This window comes from Miscanthus floridulus, chromosome 6 (assembly GCF_019320115.1).
Source record: "Miscanthus floridulus cultivar M001 chromosome 6, ASM1932011v1, whole genome shotgun sequence".
NCBI lineage: Eukaryota > Viridiplantae > Streptophyta > Magnoliopsida > Poales > Poaceae > Miscanthus > Miscanthus floridulus.
In genome coordinates this window covers 13,784,794-13,804,177 of record NC_089585.1, presented here as the reverse complement: position 1 = coordinate 13,804,177, position 19,384 = coordinate 13,784,794, and the positions used below count along the sequence as shown (strand labels likewise).

Here is a 19,384-nt window from a genome sequence, read left to right as displayed (position 1 = left end):
GGCATGCCAAAGCGGTGCATAATGTCTTGGATGAACTCGACTGCTTTGGCTGTGCTGTATTTTGCGAGTAGTTTGTATTCAATCCACTTGGTGAACTTGTCAATTGCTATGAAGATGTACTCGAAACCACCTTTTGCTTTCTTGAGAGGTCCTACTTGATCCAGCCCCTAGTAGGAGAAAGGCTAAGCGGGTGGGATGCAGATGAGATTGTGAGATGGCACATGAGCTTGTCTTGTGAACATTTGACAACCTTTGCATCTTCTGACAAGTTCTTCTACGTCTTTCAAAGCGGTTGGCCAGTAGAATCTGGTGCGGAATGCTTTGCCGACTAGTGTTCTTGAAGCGGCGTGATTTCCACAGCAACCTGAGTGTATTTCGTCTAGGATCTCTTTGCCTTCTTTAAATGAGATACATTTTAGGAGTACTCATAATGATGCGGCTCTTCTGTAGAGTTTGTCTCCCACTAGGACATAGTTCTTGCTTTTGCTAACAACTCAGGTAGCTTTCCTCTTTTTCGTTGGCAACTTATTCTCTTTGATATAATCAATAAAAACCTAGGTCCTTGAAGTGGTGATTACCAAAATCTAGGTACCTTTAGCTGAGATTTCAGGGGTTATCTCACCGGGTTGTTTGATAGAGGGAGCTGATAACTCCTCTATGAATACACCGGGTGGGACCTTCGCCCTGTCTGATCCAAGCTTGGTGAGGACGTTTGCCGTAATATTAGAATCACGCAGGACGTGTAGAATTTCTAATCCTTGAAAATGTTTTTTCGAGCTTTCGTATTTTAGCATGGTAAGCGCCCATGTTTTCTTTGGTGCAGTCTCAATCTTTGTTGACTTGATTGATGAATACTGCTGAATTGTCGTAAACGAGTAAACGCTTGATTCCGAGGGTAATTGCCACTCGTAGCTCGTGGATGAGGGCTTCATATTCTGCTTTATTGTTTGTAGCTTGCCATAATATCTGAAGGACATACTTGAGTTGTTTTCTGTCTAGAGAAATGAGGAGAACGCCTGTGTCGGCTCCGCTTAGCTTGAGTGATCCATCAAAGTACATCTTCCAATGATCAAGGATGGTATTTGACATAGGTTGTTGAATTTCTATCCACTCAGTAATAAAATCAGTCAGGGCTTGAGATTTAATTGCCTTCTGTGGGGTGAAATCGATATTGAGAGCACCAAGTTTAACTGCCCACTTAGATATGCGCCCTGTTGCATCTCTGTTATGTAGGATGTCTCCGAGTGGGAAATCTGTGACCTACGGTAATCTTGTGGCTTTCAAAATAGTGGCGAAGCTTGCGTGAAGTGACCAGGAGGGCGTAGAGTAGTTTTTGCACATGCGGGTACCGGATTTTAGATTCTGACAGTACTTCGCTGATGTAGTATACGGGGCGTTGTACTTTATATGCACGCTCTTCTTCTTCTCTTTCTATGACAATCGCTGTGCTGATCACAGTAGAAGTTGCCGCAATGTATAGCATCATGTCTTCGTATTTCTTTGGAGGTACGAGAACGGGCGAGGAGGTGAGGTATGCCTTGAGCTTCTAAAAAGCTTTGTTGGCTTCTTCTATCCACTCGAACTTGTCTGTCTTCTTTAGTAATTTAAAGAAAGGTAACCCTTTTTTCGCTGAGTCTTGATATAAAACGGTTGAGGGCCGCCATGCAACTTGTTTGTTTCTGCCCATCTTTGACACTTCTAGGAGGGCCCATCTCTGTTATGGCTCGTATTTGCTTGGCGCTTGCTTTGATTCCACGATGACTGACCAAGAATCCAAGTAGTTGTCTCAAAGGAACTCCGAATACACACTTGTTTGGGTTCAATTTCTACCTCCATCTTTTTAGGTTTTTAAAGGTTTGCTTTAAGTCTTCAATTAGTGTATCCGGGTTCTTTGTCTTTACTACTATGTCATCCACGTATGCTTCTACGTTTTTATCAATCTGATCACCAAGGCATGTTTGGATAGCTCTTTGGTAAGTGGCACCAGCATTCTTGAGTCCAAATGACATGGTTTTGTAGGAGTAGGCACCAAATGGAGTGATAAAAGATGTCTTGTTTTGGTCCTGTTCCTTTAATGCGATCTGGTGATATCCTGAATAGCAATCAAGGAAGGATAATAGGGCAGATTCTACTGTTGAATCAACTATCTGATCAATGCGTGGTAGCCCAAACGGATCTTTCGGGCAGTGTTTGTTGAGATCTGTGTAGTCAACACATATACGCCACCCGTCCGCATTCTTTTTCTATACTAGAACTGGGTTTGCTAGCCAATCTGGATGGAGGATTTCTCTGATGAATCCGGCTACCATTAGCTTTATGATTTCTTTTTTAATTGCTGCCTTCTTGTTGGGTGAGAATCATCGTAGTTGTTGCTTCACAGGCTTGGAGCCTTCATTGATATCAATTCTGTGCTCAGCTAACTCTCTAGGGACACCTGGCATGTCAGTTGGCTTCTAATCGAATATATCTTTGTTGTCCCGAAGAAAGTTGGTGAGCTCGAGTTCCTATTTTGCCGAGAGGTGGGCACTGATGGTTGCTGTTTTGGATGAATCACTGATGCCCAGGTCGATTTGCTTGACGTCGGCTTTTTTTGGTGGTGCTAGGATACTGGGTTTTTTAGCTAGTATCTCTAGCTCTTCGGAGCTCATTTCTGCTGCAACAGTGGCTATTTCTTTTCTTCCATCGACGGCCTGTGCTTTTGCTGCAATTTGGATTGTCTGAACAGTCAGTAGTCAAAAGCAGTGCTTCAAATCACTCCAAAGAGAAAGGACACCGTTAGGTCCTAGCATCTTAAGCAACAGGTACTAGATAATGCGGTATCGCCATGAATTTTGCTAGTGCTGGGCGCCCGAGGATTGCGTGATATGATGAATCGAAGTCTACAACTTCAAACTTGATGAACTCTATACGGTAGTTGGAGGAGAGTCCCAAAAGTAACCGGTAGAAGGATTTGTCCAAGTGGCATTGCTGCCTTGTCGGGTACTATGCCATAAAAAGGCAGTGCTTGTTGGTGTAATCATCCCAGCGAGTTGTAGTCCTATCTTCCTTAGAGTTTCTAAAAAATGATGTTGAGTCCGGCTCCGCCAGTCGATTAGTACTTTCATGACAGTCATACTGGCAATAGTTGGATCTAAAACCAGTGGGTAATGGCCTTGTGTTTCCTATGCTAGTCCATTGGTCTTCTCTTGAAAATTGGATTGGATACTGTGACCAATTGAGATATCTTGGTGTAGCCAGTTCTAGCTACCATGATGGTTCGTAACGCTAGCTTTTCTTGATGTTTGCTTCTAGAATCTAGAACCCCGACAAAGATTACTGCTACTTATCCCCCTAGATTTTTGGAATCCCTTGTCTTCAGTGGTTGTCTTCTTCTTTTTTTTGATTGCCTTCTTTGGTATTCTCCTTAGTATCTTTTCTTGTATATCGATCTTTGAAAGTGTAGCAATCTCCGATGGTGTGATTTCCTTTGGGGTGCAAGATGCAACGCAATGTTTTCAATGTCGTCATACCTTCTGGGCTTGGAAAACTTCCTTGATTTGTCAGTCACTGCTACGGTGTTGTCTGGTCCATGTTTTCTTTCCTGATGTCTGTTGTTTTGATGATTTTGCTTGTCCTAGATTGTCTCGGTTATTTCTATCCGGGAATCTTTCTCGTGTCTTTTCCTCTAGTGGTAATCATCTTTTTCACTGTTCGTCTGAATTCTTCATTGTTTCTTGGGTTTTCTTTGCAGAAGTCTTGAAATTGCCACCTAGCCATGATTCTGTGAGAGAAAGCTTCGATTACTTCTCATTGGGTGATGTCATGTACTTGAGCTCGTAGTTCGCCAAATCATCGATAGTAATTTCTGAGACTTTCACGTCCTTTCTGCTTGAGTTCTTTTAACTCTGCGTGGGTGATTGGGTGTGTAATGATACCCGTAAAATTTTCACAGAAAGCTCTTTGCAAGTCCTCCCAATTTCTGATTAATCCTGGATTCAATTTGTTCAAACCATTGAAGGGGCATGGTTTCTAGGGCCATGGGAAAGAACAAGGTCTTGATGTCATCGTCTCCTCCGACCAATTCAATCGATTAGTGAGTAAATCATGAGCCACTGTCCTTAGTTCGGTCTTGTCATCATACTTGAAGTGGTTGGACGGCTTGAACTTATGAGGCAGTCAGTATTGAAGCAAGTCTGTTTACAAAACAGGGGAATCTATCGTGTGTTCTGGCTTCTATGTATTCTAATTCAGCGCCCCCTTCTTGCCAACTATTGTCTTGGTGAGAGTAGTTTTGCATGGCTGTCCGAGTAGGTGTTTTGCTTCTGGCCTTTCTTGGTTGTTCGACTCGGTCGTTTTGACTATGGTTTCTTCTGCTTTCTCTGTTGTGACTTCCACTTGGTCTAAGTCTCTCGAAAGCGGACTTCCTTTGATTTTGATCTTCCTGCTCATGAGATGTTGACCTGTCAGGTAGTCTTGAGCGGGCCCTTCCATCGTGCGTCCTTAGGACTGTTGATTGGAGGAAGTCCTAGAGCTGTTCTTGTTTTTCACTGGGATAGTGAAGTCGCCCTGAGTTCTTCTAGTGCTTCTCGGATCTTATCGTAGGGTGTATTCGCCGCTCATCCTTTTTTGACCTCTCGCTCTGATTTTCTTCTATTGTACTCAGCTAGGTCTGACTCATATCTGATCTAAGCTTCCTTGTGCTGCTTAGCACGGCGTTGACGTCCTTGTTTCAATTTAGTTCTTTCTCTCTCTGGCTTGCCTCTGACTCTCGGTGTCACCATCATGCCCCTAGGATAAATGGTGATATGTTGGACTCAGATTCATCTGAAGACCTGACGTCGGGTGCTTCTGGGGGAACCAATGATGATCGAGGACGGTGAATCATGAATACTTCTCGAGCGTGAGTTGTTCTATCATCGGTGTTGGTTTTCGTACTGTCAGAGTTGTTGATAACTTTAGTAGAGGCTTCAAGGTCACAGATTGAGTCTCCTTCTTGATAGGGTAGAGCTGTTGTCGTTGTTGTGTCAACTAGCCGGGTACTGCTATCCTCAGGAACATAACCTGGCTAGTGGATGATGCAGTCTTAAGATGTTACGGTTAGTACGAGACCTTCCTGAGCTCCTATCAGTGGTATTCCAAGCACTGGATTAAAAGATCTTTCGAGCTGTGCCCAATAAGATGTTGCCATGTTGCCGAGACCGAACGAAAAATGACCCGTCTTCTTTAAAGTACTCTGAGTGTACTTCGAGTTGTATTCTTGATAGGTTGATGTCGTGTTCCAGAGCCTTGTCGGAAAAGAACTTGGTTTTCCGAAAGAACTCGGATAAGACTACGTCTCGGAAGCAGAGCATGAGTTTGAATCGGATGCGTGAAGCCGCGAAATCTGAGTTGGATCGGACATCGCGAGCTGCGCGAATCTTCCAGCAAGTTGATCTGTCGTAGTCACCGAAATAGAATGGTCTTCATGGTGATCCGAATTTTCGAGGAGACGACTTTGGAGCTTGCCATTGTCACCTATCTCGCAGATCCATGAACCAAAGATAAAGGTTGATCCTGTCGAGAAGATCATGTTGTCGAGATCCATCGAGCTCTCGGATGCAAAGTCGTCGAAAGACCCTACCTGACGCGTCATCTGTCGATGTTTGACCACCGATAGCCTGCCACGGGGGTACCCGGGGCAGTATGTTCGGGCTTCAGCGTATGGGGAACTCGACTGTTAACGTAAGAGACAGTCAATTTATCCTGGTTCGGACCATCGATCGTTGATCGAGTAATAGCCCTACGTCAAGTCGGCGTTAGCCTTTGCGTTGGATTGATCGTAAAGTGTTGTGTTGCCGTCTAAGTCTTGTCTCTAGGTACCCTGCCCTCCTTTATATAGTCAGGAGGTCAGAATCCTAGTCGGTTTACAATGAGAGTTCCTAGCAGGATTACAGAATAATACTACTACTAAGATTATAGGGGAAGAATCATAGTTAGACTAAATCTTCTCTCTTCCTTACAGAGTATCCTATGGGTCCGACAATATATATATATATATATATATATATATATATATATATATATATATATATATATATATATATATATATATATATAAATGGAAGCTTAAACTTTGTTTTCAGGCTCACCAACTTGTAGGGATGAAAATGGTACGGATATTTTTCGACCGTATTCCAAACCGAATCCGTTTAGAGGGGTTGAGATCTGTCCGTATCCGAGTCCGGATATCCAACATCCGATACCGTATCCGTATCCGAATACTCAAATCGCATATTTATGATGTCGATATCCAATCATATCCTATCCGACATAGTTGACACTATCCGTATTCGAATCCGAATCCGGACAGAAATATGAAAACAAATGTAATATCGGTGATATCCGTCCGTATCCGATCCGTTTTCATCCCTACCAACTTGTATGCGTAGACAGTGCACTGCATTACTGATGCTACTACTAGCCTACTATAGGAGGCACTGTACTCCAGTGATCGCGACCGTGAGCACTGAGGCCCCGTTTAGATGCAAGCCAAAATCTAAAAATTTTCAAGATTCTCCGTCACATCAAATTTTGTGGCATATATATGGAGTATTAAATGTAGGTAAAAAAAATAACTAATTGCATAGTTTACCTGTAATTGACGAGACGAATCTTTTAAGCCTAAATAGTCCATAATTAGATAATTTTTGTCAAATACAAACGAAAGTACCACAGTAGCCAAAAGCCAAAAATTTTCGCATCTAAACGCGCCCTGAGCTCCACCACGGACCTAGACTCGCGGCCATCAGGAGCTAATGACGCGGTTAGTCGTTAATGAAGTGGGGTTTGTTTGGACGACAGTGCAGCGCCGTACGTGCAGCGCATGGCACACTGTTAAGCGTTGACCCATGAGGTGCGATGGCCAAGGACTCAAGCGGAGGAGGGATCTAAGCCCAGATATACAAACCCTCAGGTCTTATAGTCGATTAGGCCATTAGCAAACTAACGAGAAGAGAGACGTAGAACTGACCAGGCGGCCCAAAAAGACAACATCGGTATTTTTTTCTAGTTTTCTTTCCCTACGGCCGTCGGGTAGAGAGGAGGCGAGGAGTTACGCTACACACAGCACGTTCTGATCATGAGTTCGTGACGTGCGCCTTACACACGCAGAGCTAGGCGAGCCGCGCCGCCGCGAAGAGCTAGACTACCGGAGACACGGACACGACGCACGAGGGCGGCGACCAGTCAGAGCTCCACGACGACGACATCTTGATTCTTGGGTTCTTATGAATTGCGATCACCAATCAGTTGTTTAGGTCCCAAGATATTTTTTTCTTTTTATTTTTAATTCAAATTAATTATTTGTATAGTATTTCAGACTTCTAATACTTTGTACCCATATAGTCATATTTTCTTCTAATTTAGGTGTTAGAATTTTAGAATGCTATCTAAGAAATATTTGTTATGGGTGAGAAAAGAAAACGAATATATTACTTTTTAAATCTACATTATTCTTCGATAATTATCATATATCTACAAATATATTACTTAATTTATATCATTCCTCAATAATTATCAGATATGTTAAATTAAAAATATAGTTATTAAATTTATTTTTATTTTATAAATAAAATTAATATCTATATATTATAAGATTTTGTACATGGTTCTAGTGAGGCCGCTGTGACAGATCACGGACCCCTTAAAATCGTAGGACCGACACTGACCCCGATTATGCCAGCAGAAACCCAGCTGATGAGTGCGGCTAGGGCTAGCTTAGCTCTAGCTGGACTCGTCACCAAACAGGCCTACAGGCCTTTTAAAGCTGCCACTGGGCAGGGGCCGGTTCCACCTCTATGGAAATCGGATGGAGGACGCCAGGATCAGGATGGTGAAATTTCACGTACTGTACTATACCATGCACGGGTGCATGCAGTAGATAGATGCGGTCAAACAGGCGCGGCTTTCAGGGCCGTTGGGCGAAATCTGTCATGGCTGGTCAGTGGTCAGCGAGCGAGACAGTGAGGCTGATCGGCAGGACCCAACAATAAGCTAAAATATTATTCTAACCGATTGTTATGAAAAAAAATATATTGTTTTAACTAAAATTACTGTTCATATAAACAGTGATTTTATGAGTGCGCCGGCTAGCCCAGCCGAACGCACTCAGTGGCCTCGTTCGGCTTACCCCATATTCTGCTTGTTTTTTTAGCCGGAACAGTATTTTTCTCCCACAACAATTCAGCCAGAACAGTATTTTTCAACCAGTTTCAGTCAAGATTCAGCCAGCCGAACAGGGCCAGTGACTTCAGTGGTCACTGGTCTACTACGGGGGTGTTTGATTCCATGGACTAAATTTTAGTCCATGTCACATCGGACGTTCGGATGCTATTTAGGAGAACTAAATATGAGTTAATTATAAAACTAATTACATAGATGGAGACTAATTTACGAGACGAATTTATTAAGCCTAATTAATCCGCCATTAGCACATATTTACTGTAGCACCACATTGTCAAATTATGGACTAATTAGGCTTAAAAAATTTGTCTCGCAAATTAGCCACAATCTGTGTAATTAGTTATTTTTTCGTCTATATTTAATACTTTATGCATGTGTCCAAACATTCGATGGGACAGGGACTAAAATTTTCATATAGAAACCAAACACCCCCTACGCCGAGGTTGGGCTTGCTGTACGTACGAGGAGCGGAAAATAGCAAACGATTGTCAGGGACTGCTCAGGAGAAGGAATGAAGGATCATCAATGGGAGTGCTAGTGCTGTAATGATGATCATTGGTTGCTTCAGAAGTAATGTAGGAATCTGATGGTGGTACTGCTCATTTTTCTTCATTTCTCCTGTCGTCTAGCGTGACCCGGTGATCCTTTTGAATTCGGAAATGATTGTACTCGGGTGTCCGGCCTCCAGACGCCACCTTCGCGCGTCGGCCACGCGACCCCGCGCACCACCAAAGACGAAGACGATGACAGCGGCGGTTAGGGTTCCAACGACGGCGACGGCAGTCTCCCTCTCCGGCCTCTTCCCCTATTCTTCTCCAACTCCGGCGGCCTTAGAAGGGGGTTTTGGGGGGAAGAGGGAGGCAGGCCAGCCAGGCGGTGGGGACGGCGGGAGGGCAGCGTTCGGGTCCTGGCGGCAGTGGAAGCGGACGGACCAGGGCGGGGCAGGGGCATCGCGGCGGTGTTCGCGAGCGAATATGGTCATGGCGACGGTGGGAGGGGAGGGGGAGGGGGAGGAGGAGGCTGCCGCGGGCGTGGTAGGGTCTCACCAGAGCTCCGTGGCCATGGCTGTGGAGCTCCGGCGAGACCCTACCGCACCGTGGCGGGGCGGTGGGCGAGGAGGAAGACGAACGCTGTCGCACAGAGAGGAAGAGGGACGGAGGGGCCACCGGCGGTGGAGGGCAGAGGAGGGGGGGCTGCCGGGCACGGGAAAAAGAGGGCAGTGAGGACTGAGAGGGAGGAGGGCGTTCGGACGTCCGTTTTGAATTTCACCGTTCATCAACTTCTTAGGGCCTCTTTAGCATGGCTTATGCCGGCTTCGGCTTCATTTATTTTGCGCAAATCGAGGCACTGTAGCATGAAGCCGTTTTGTAAGCCGGGGTTAAAATGAACTAGAAGCCGGAAAAAACCAGTTTTTCTAACTTCACCGGCTTTGACTTCACCAGTGAAGCTGTTTTGGATGAACCGTACCAAAGGGGGCTTTAATCGAACTTGGAGCAGGCCGGGTGCTCCTTTGGATGGGAACGGTAGGAATTTTTACATGGGAGCGGTCGTACCAGTGGCTTGCATTGGTGTGCGCACGCATATGGCCGCGAGCGAGTCTGAACTTTAGGTCCCGTTTAGTTCCGAAATTTTTTGGCTTTGGGTTACTGTAGCACTTTTGTTTTTATTTGGCAAAAATTGTCCAATTATGGACTATTTAGGCTTAAAAGATTCGTCTCACGATTTCTCGGCTAGCTGTGTAATTAGGTTTTTTTTTTCGTCTACATTTAGTACTCTATGCATGTGCCGTAAGATTTGATGTGACGGGAAATCTTAAAAATTTTTGGTTTTTGGCTTCCAAACTAAACGGGCCCTTAATCTCGCTTCGCCATCTTCAATGCGGTCGCCGAGTCGACGACGGGCATCGAGATGGCTGCTGGCTGCTGCGTGCTGCCCGCGCGCCGGCCGGCCGGTTGCCAATCGAGGTCGCCCATATCCATACCATACGTTAATCAGCTCCACTACATCTCTAGCTAGCCACCAATCCAAGAGCTGTGGCACGTGCCTCGATCCAGTGTTGGATGGAGTACGTGCAGTCGTGCACGCACTCGATCTCGACGGGTTTGTTCGTGTCGTGCGAAGCCGTCGATCCCTTCGGCGGCGTTCATCTGACGACAATGCACCTGCAGTGCTGAAACTCTGAAACATGAGTGGCGTACTCTATTACCTCTCCTCTCCTCTCCTCTGACCTCTCGGATGTGACCTGGGTGGCTGGGCGCCGTGGCGATGGGCGGTGGCGCCGACGACGCGCGCGCCGTCCTGTTCGATCTTCTCATCTTCTGCCGCGTGCGTGCAGCGGTGGATGTTGGGAACATCGATCGTTTCCTTGAATACGTCCCGTTCGGTTTGCTGAATCTTAATTAAAATTGGCTGAAAAATATTGTTCTGACTAAAATATTGTGAGAGAAAAATATTATTCCGACTGAAAAAAAGAAGCCAAACCAACTAAATATAGGGTAAGCCGAACGAAGCCTACGTGGCGATCCCGTGTAGGCAGAGTAACAGTGCCCGTGGTTGTGGTTCCGTGTTTCCATCCATCCTGCTGCCGGCTGCTGCCACTTGCTTGCCATTGCCGGGCGGTCACCGGTGCCCGCCATGAATGGCCAAACCAACCTCAGCTATCGTCTCGGGAAGAGGATCGATCGAAGGAAGGGCGGGCCGGCGGTTGCTTATAGACAAGGAGGGAGTAGCTACGGCCGGATTCAATGAGGAGTGACGTGGATACCGTAGCTGTTGGCTGCGTCCATCGCCGGCCGGCCCCGCCGTCGCCCGTAGTAGGCCGTAGCCAGCGCCCCATGAGGTTGGATCAGAGATGGATGCGGCTACGACAGCGCCTACAGCACCTCACTTACCTGTACCACTAGTGCATTAACTCCGCTGTTACCTCGTACTCGAAGTCGCACGCCACCTCATCCCCGCCGCCAGCCGCAACTATGCACACAGAGACGTGAAGATAAGGCCCGGTTTAGTTCAAAAAAAAATTTCACCCCAAACTATCACATCGAATCTTATGGTACATGCATGGAGTATTAAATATAGACTAAAAAAACTAACTACACAGTTTGGTTGAAAATCGTGAGACGAATGTTTTAAGACTAATTAGTACATGATTAACCATAAGTGCTACAGTAACTAACATGTGCTAATGATAGATTAATTAGGCTTAATAAATTCGTCTCACAGTTTTCAGGTGAGCCATGTAATTAGTTTTTTTATTAGTATTCAAAAACCCCTTTCGACATCCTCGAAACATCCGATGTGACATTGAAAGCTCTAGTTTGGTTTTGGTGAATTGATGAAACCCTAAGTGCTAACCTAGTTCATCAAGTGATCATGAGATAGGTAGCACACTTCAAGTAGAGAAGCAAATGAAGATCATAACATAACAATGGTGATAGCATGGAGATGATCAAGGGCTTAAACTTGAAGAGAAGAAAGAGAAAAACAAAAAGATCAAGGCAAAGGTATAAACCATAGGAGCTATTTTGTTTTGGTGATCAAGACACTTAGAGAGTGTGATCACATTTAGGTTTGATAGCCGTACTATTAAGAGGGGTGAAACTCGTATCGGAATGCGGTTATCAAAGTGCCACTAGATGCTCTAACTCATTGCATATGCATTTAGGATCTAGTGGAGTGCTAACACCCTTGATAACTCATTGCATATGCATTTAGGATCTAGGCGCTTTTGAAAAAATGAAATGTCTATTTTCTATTGCGCCGGATGCAAAATTCTTGGTGGTTGGCACATTGGAGCAAGGGTGAAGAAGTTAGAGTTGAAATGGAGTTGGTCGAAATGATGCTGGCGTCGGTCTACTGACCGAACGCTGGGTCACTCAGCGACCGGACGCTGAAAGGCTGCGTCCGGTCGAGCTGTCAGACGGCACAGTAGGCTAGGGTTGAGCACCGGACGCTGGCTGCGTCCGGTCAAGGTGTACCGGACGCGTCCGGTCGGAAAAACATGCCTCGGGGAGCTTACTGGAAACGATCGGACGCTGGGGCTTCAGCGTCCGGTCAGTTTTGATCGGAGCGTCCGGTCAGCGTCATAACCGTTGGAATCTGACGAACAGCATTTGAAGGCGATGACACGTGGCGTCCATCGGGCGACCAGACGCTGAGGGCCAGCGTCCGGTCAGTATGACCAGAGCGTCCGGTCAGAGCGCGTTTTGCCTAGTGAAGGGGTATAACGGCTCTATTTGATTGGGGCTCTATTTATAGCCCCATGGCCGGCTGTGGCTCACATCTTTGGCCATTTTCATTGACATAGCAACCTTGTGAGCTAAGCCAAAGCCCTCCCACTCATCTACATCATTGATTCATCATCATAGTGAGATTGGGAGTGATCCAAGTGCATTGCTTCAGTGATTGCATCTAGAGGCACTTAGTGATCGTGGTTCGCTGTGGATTTCGCTTGTTACTCTTGGTGGTTGCCGCCACCTAGACGGCTTGGAGCAGCGAGGATCGTCGAGCGGAGGTGGTGATTGTCTCCGGCTCCGATCGTGGTGATTGTGAGGGGTTCTTGACCTTTCCCCGGCGGAGCGCCAAAAGGTACTCTAGTGGATTGCTCGTGGCTTGTGTGATCCTCATCTTGTGTTGGTTGTGCGGCACCCTATTGAGGGTTTGGCGTGTGAAGCCAATTAGCGCGTGAACCTCCAAGTGTGTGAATCGCCACAACGAGGACTAGCTTGCCGGCAAGCAAGTGAACCTCGGTAAAAATCATTGTGTTCATCATTAATTCCGAGGTGATTGGTCATCATTGTTATTCATCTTCGTGATTGATTGGTTCATTCATCTACACGGCGGTATAACCCTCTTGATCACTCTCTTTACTCTACCGCAAACTAGTTGACAAGCTCTTTAGTGTAGCTAGTTGTGAGAGCTTGCATGCTTGGTTGGTGTGGCTCTTTAGTTAGCCTTTGAGAGCACACTAACATAGGGTAGTGTCATTGATTTTGTGTGAATTGACACTATCTAAACTAGAATTATGGTAGGTGGCTTGCATTTTGAGTAGGCTAGCGCAACACTTGCTTCGCCTCATAATTGTCTAACCATTTGGTTAAGTGTTGTTGTACAAATTTTTATTAGGCTATTCACCCTCCCTCTAGCCATTAGGACCTTTCAGACATCCAAAAATTTTCATTTCCCGATCCTAATCAGCAAAGAGAGCCTTACGAGACTGTCGTGGGTTGTATTTATTTTTCCAACTACTTTTCTTCTAATTTTATATGGCAGTTTCATAAGTTCATTGTGGTAGAACCTCCTAAATTATAGGGCCCACTATGCATCTGTCACTGTCCGACGACCTTTGACATTTATGCATATGTTTTCGTTAACTTAAGAAGACTGTCGGGTGTCCTCGGGGAACTCCTGAATCATCCACTGACTTTCGAGCAGGATCACGTTACAGAGTCATTGCAGTATTACAACATTTATTCAAACATCGACATCAGAGTAAAAACAGCGAAAGTCTTACAATAACATAATTTATAAAACAGTAGTTTCAAACCTCATAACTAAGTTCGATGATTATTACAAACGAAATAGTAGAGTGGCATTATAATATAATACAAAATACACAATGAAACTGCCCTACCTAAGGGCCACACATTTACTTCTCATCGTCATCACAAGGAACAACCGTCATGCAGCACGATCCAAAACAGATCTGCTCATGAGGCTCACCTGCAACAAGGGTCAACGAACCCTGAGTACAAAAGTACTCAACAAGACTTAACCGAAATAAAACTGAAAAGACTCAGGAATGCAGGCTTAGGGATTCAAGGTATGGTTTTAGCAATAATCAAAGTTATTTTGCGTAAAAGCCCTTTAACAAAATTCTTTATTTCAACAGTTAAAACTTCATAAAATCATATACAAAGATGACACGATCCGTAACGAGATCATGAATCTTCATATCCAACACCTTCACAAACTATTTTCAAGTTCCTAGTTATTAATACTATGATGATAAACAGTGAGTTGAGTCTCCATAACCGAGGAGCAACGACGATTCGAACTGATTAAGCCCAGCTAGAGATTCCAGACCACACGACATATGCAGGTCCCCGACCTACATATACCAACCTACTCTTGGATCCTCTAAAATAAGAACGGGTCCGCGCCACCCGAGAATACAGTACTCCACCATTCCAGCCCATGGCCACGTGGATACATGCTACTCTCAGCCATCTCTCCACTCCCAGTACGCGAGTAGCCATTCTCATAATAGAATAGCTGAGTAAAGGCTTATCGGAGTATGTGGTTAGTACTACAAAGTCTCATCTCATGCAATTCAACAATGGTACGGACCTTAATCGACACAGACAGAAAGGACCCGCTCACAAGACCTCCATATCTTGTGGCTCACACACACCGAATCCGTCCGGTCTAAATTTATTACTCCACATTCCCGTATCACATGATAACATAAGTAACCAAAGTTCTATTTAAAACTTGCAGGTGGTAGATAATCACCCGACTTTCATCGTTCTAAGCATAGCTAAGCAAAACTAGGTATATACGAATTTAAAACTGGTAATATGATAAATATGGAATAACAAGGTTGGTAATGTACCAATTTGATTTTTACTTGACTCATAATCACTTAATGCAGTAAAAAGAAGCAAAAAGTGAAATCAATTTGTAAAATACAAGGTAGGGTTGAATGCATCCGGGGCTTGTCTTCGTTGACGGAAAAGTCCTGGTTCCTGCGATGTTTCACAAGTATTCGATCCGACCTCAACAGACGGATTAACCTCCTCCGCAACTTGATTAACTACCACGTGTTCACCTTCATTCACTATACAGTAGTAACAATGCCATGTTTAACATGATACGGAATACGAAACATGATGCTCGATGATGGATGCAAAAATTAACAATTTGAATACAACTTTCCTTCGTGGTACAGTTACAAGTCAAACTAACCAAATCTTTTTCGTACTACTTACATCAATTGCCAAGGATCATTACCAACTAATGACCCAAGGACATCACTCAATCAAAAATTCAAACAAAACCTAAATCACTAAAGGTTACTATTTGCTTTTAAGAATTAATTAATTAATTAAGAATTATGAAATAAATCAACTTGTTCCAATTGACCTCAATTTTTTTGTAAATGTTCATTACATGATAAGTAAGTGACTAAAACAAATTTTATAATTTTTGGACAATTAAATAAGCCTAGAAAAAATCATGGAAATCCATTTATTAATAAATTGAGCAATTTTTTATCACATTCAAAAGGTACTGAAAAACAATATTTCATATTTTTCTTAAATATTATACATCACAGAGAAGTCACACAAAAATTTCATAATTTTTGGAGCTCTAAATAAATCTACACAAAAATAACAAAAATAGATACTATTCATTCAATCTGAAAATAAAAAAAATCCATTTTGAACGCTGAGTCGCTGACAACCCGACCCCACTCAGTCATCTTCTACCTCTGGCTTTGACCGCGACGGCGACGGCGCTGACCTGATGATTCCCCGCCGCCGATGAGACTAACATGCGAATGCAACTGCACCAACATACTCCCCACTGACTAAGCTCACCTACTGACGTCCTTAGTTGCATCGATTGCGGCATGAAATGAGCACGGTACCGGCCATGGCGGACACGGCGGCTCGGCTGGTGTTACGCTGGTGAAACAAGGCCAGTAGCGACTAAACAAATGGCCCAGAAAGACTCAGGGGCTCACCCCGATCACGCTGGAGTCGATGACCGAGCTGGAGGACCAACGGAGAGATGGGTCGACGTTCACAGCAACCACGGTGGAGCAAGCCACGACGACAGCGATGTTCCGACTACTGCGGTGGACAAAACGGTCAATCAACCAGGCACGAAGCACCACGGCATCACGAAGAAGCTGAAACAAGGCTTCACAAGGTCAGAGGCTCAGTGTAGAGCGCTGGCCACGACGGCGCTGCCATGACGGAGATGTTGCCGGCCGCAAGGAAGAAGAGCGTGGTCAGCAAGTTCCTGGCAAAATCAGTCGACCACAGTTGGCTGGGTGGATGCGCAAGAAGGAGACAGAGCTAGAACTGGCTTTAGCTGCGACGGTGGAGCACTACCGCGACGGTGCGAGCTCGCTGGAGATGAGCAAGGCCGACGGAAAAACAGAGCAAGGGAAAAAGAAGAACGGCGACTGCTCCAGAGCTTTATAGGACGGCCAAGGAAGCAAGGAGAAGCCACGGCGGAAGTCTTTCCCACGCCAGCGCGAAGCCAAGGCTGCCACGTGCGCGCCTGGAACGCCGAAGACGGTCGCCGACCATGTGGCAAGAGCGGTGAACACTGTTCATCAATATTACAGAATTGCCATCCAGTTTGAAACTCAAATTACTCCCAAATTTTTGTAACAACTCAAAAATCTCCAAAATAAAAGTTATTCAAAATCAAAAGTTCTACAACTTTGCTTTTATAACCACCCCCAAATTCGGTCTAGATTTTGAAATGAACTTTTGAATTCGAATAGGGGAAATTTAACGAATTACGTCTTTTCGAATTACTCCAAATTTTTCATAACAGCTTTGAAAACTCCAAATACAAACTTTGTATAACTTGTCAAGCTCTACACTTTTGCTTTTGGGCTCAACCCCAAAATATGCTTAGATTTTGAAATGAGTTTTCAGGGTAGGATTTAAATGCTGAAAATCAGGGTTTTCTCGAAAATTTAAAAATCCAAGCAAACTTTGAACTTGAGTCAAACAATACAATTCACACACATACCACATAAATATAAACTTGTTTTAGTGTATGCATCTCAAAGTTTTCACCAAATGCCAAATGCTTTGCAATGCGTATGATGACATGTCAGGTTTTAGTATTTAAACACCCGGGGTGTTACATTCATAAGCATGCAGGAGTATATGGCATGATACGTTCTGAATCTCGGGCAAGTTTGGATGGTGAGGCCTAGGCTGGAGGTTCTCACCCAAACATTTGCATCCAGCTCCAACTACAACGTGTTTGGTTTGATGAATGGACGCGCACAGAGTGGGTTCCTCCGGCACATAGGGCCTACTTGGGATATCTTATAAACTGTTTATGGTCAAAATAAGCTGAAACCAACGGTCAAATTGATCGTCAGGCCACGCTTATTCTCACTCTTATTTGTACTACTCCCTATGTAAAAAAAAGTCATTAACTTTTAACTTTGACCAAATATATTTAACAAAATATTAATATTTATGGTACATAATTAGTACCATTAGGTAGATTATTGAATATATTTTCATAATAAACTTATTTGGAGATATAAATGTTGCATGTATTTTCTATAAACCTAGTTAAAGTTGAGAAAGTTGACCAGCACGATTTTGATAGCGACTCTTTGTTAGAGACGGAAGGAGTAAAAAGCAAAAGCTAGATCAGATCAACTTATTTTGATCGTCACTTTTACTCTATATGTGAAGCTTATCTACCAAACAAGGATGTAGTCGTCCTATGGCTTTTCAAAGAACAAGTTGATTCTACTAGTTAACTTGCAATTAGCAGTAAGGACAACTGATTGATAAGAACGAGTTTGATCCGTTATGCAAACCAAACAGTGATGCCAGGTTCGGAGTTCGGATCAGATGGTTCCGAATTTTTTTTAGGGAGTAGATGGTTCCGAATTCATCTGTTCGGCAAACCAAAACACCCTATTAGAGTCGCACCAAACAGTTCTTAATTTTTTTCCTGCCTACTAGGAGGCCAAGTAGATGGGCTTGTCTTTAGGCTATGCTACATACATCTGTCTGGGGTATCGAGTGGCAAGGCCCATGGATCTCTTCCATAGACCAAGACAGAAACGTAATTTATGTAATAATTAATTTAGAAACTTTAACCACACAGCAAACGTCAATATGTCCGAGTGGTTAAGGAGACAGACTTGAAATCTGTGGGGCTTCGCCCGCGCGGGTTTGAACCCTGCTGTCGACGACGGTAGTTTTTTTTTTCTTTCACGCGTTAATATTTTGTTTTAGATTTGAAATATGTATATAATTTGTGTTGTCCTTTTCACTTATGGATAATAATATCCATCCATTGATGCCTTTATTTTTTATTTATTGCCGCCCCCCCCCCCCCCCCCTCTAATTTGGTGGCCTGTCAGTATTGGTGCAATGGGGCTGCCAATCTGCAAATGATGCTAACCTCAAAACCATTGGAATATCGGAGTGGCCAGCGCCTCGACGTCTGGACGCCAGCCCTCGGTCTGGATGCCCGTGCCGCTGCGCCTGCCACGCCGGCTGTGCCTGCCAGCCCACGCCTACTGCTGATGCTGCTCCTGTTGCTACTTCACATACTACATGCTGTCGCGCGCCCGCGCATTCACATGGGGACCGCCCCCACGTCAGCGGGGACCTACTTTCACCTGCTCTTGCTTCCTGCGCCTGACACCGAAGCGAGGCAGCAGAAGACGAGGAGGGAGATGCAACACATGATCTAGTTTTGAAACATCCATATACAACAATTGCAACATACGTCTAAAGACGATAAAACATTTGGACCATTCGTCTGAAACACTTGTGAAAACACCTGAAAAAACAATTGCAAACATACGCAATATCCAGATAAAACACTTGCAACATAGGTGTGAAACCATATACAACATCTAGATAAACACACTTGCAACATACGTCGGAAAAATATGAAATATTGAGAACAGAAGCTTGCAACATACGTGTACAACCATTGCAACTTATGCAACATCCCGATCTATTTTTACAACATCCATTTGAAGCACTTGCAACATATCTCAGAAAAATCCTGAAACACTTGAAATATACGCTTGCAACATGCGCTTTTCACCCTTCTTCCGTGCAACACAGAGCAGAGTGGGAAACGGCCGGTTCCGACCACCGGTGGCCGAGGATGGTGGCACGGCCTGGCAGCGGCTAGCTGCGCCTAGGCCTAGCCTGGGCCCGGCTAGCGACGGCCCCCTCTCTTGGTCGCCTAGCCCGGGCGCGATGAAGGATGGAGCATGGTATGGCGTAGCAGGGTGAAAGGTCCTAATATGGCTAGAGAGGGATGAATAGTCTATTTAAAAATCTACAAATCAGCTAGAGCAATTTGATTAATATGACAGATAGCGAAATGCAAACTTGTTCTAGTTCTACAAGGGTTGCAAGCCACCTATCCAACAATTCTAGTTGCA

The 19,384-nt window shown here is 44.6% G+C and overlaps 1 non-coding gene across 1 annotated transcript; it reads left to right on the top strand.

Annotated features, from left to right (window-relative positions):
• The first annotated feature begins 18,086 nt into the window (after positions 1-18,086).
• On the top strand, positions 18,087-18,168 carry TRNAS-UGA (transfer RNA serine (anticodon UGA)). Its single transcript has one exon. It is a non-coding gene; the product is annotated as a tRNA-Ser (tRNA).
• Positions 18,169-19,384: the final 1,216 nt, after the last annotated feature.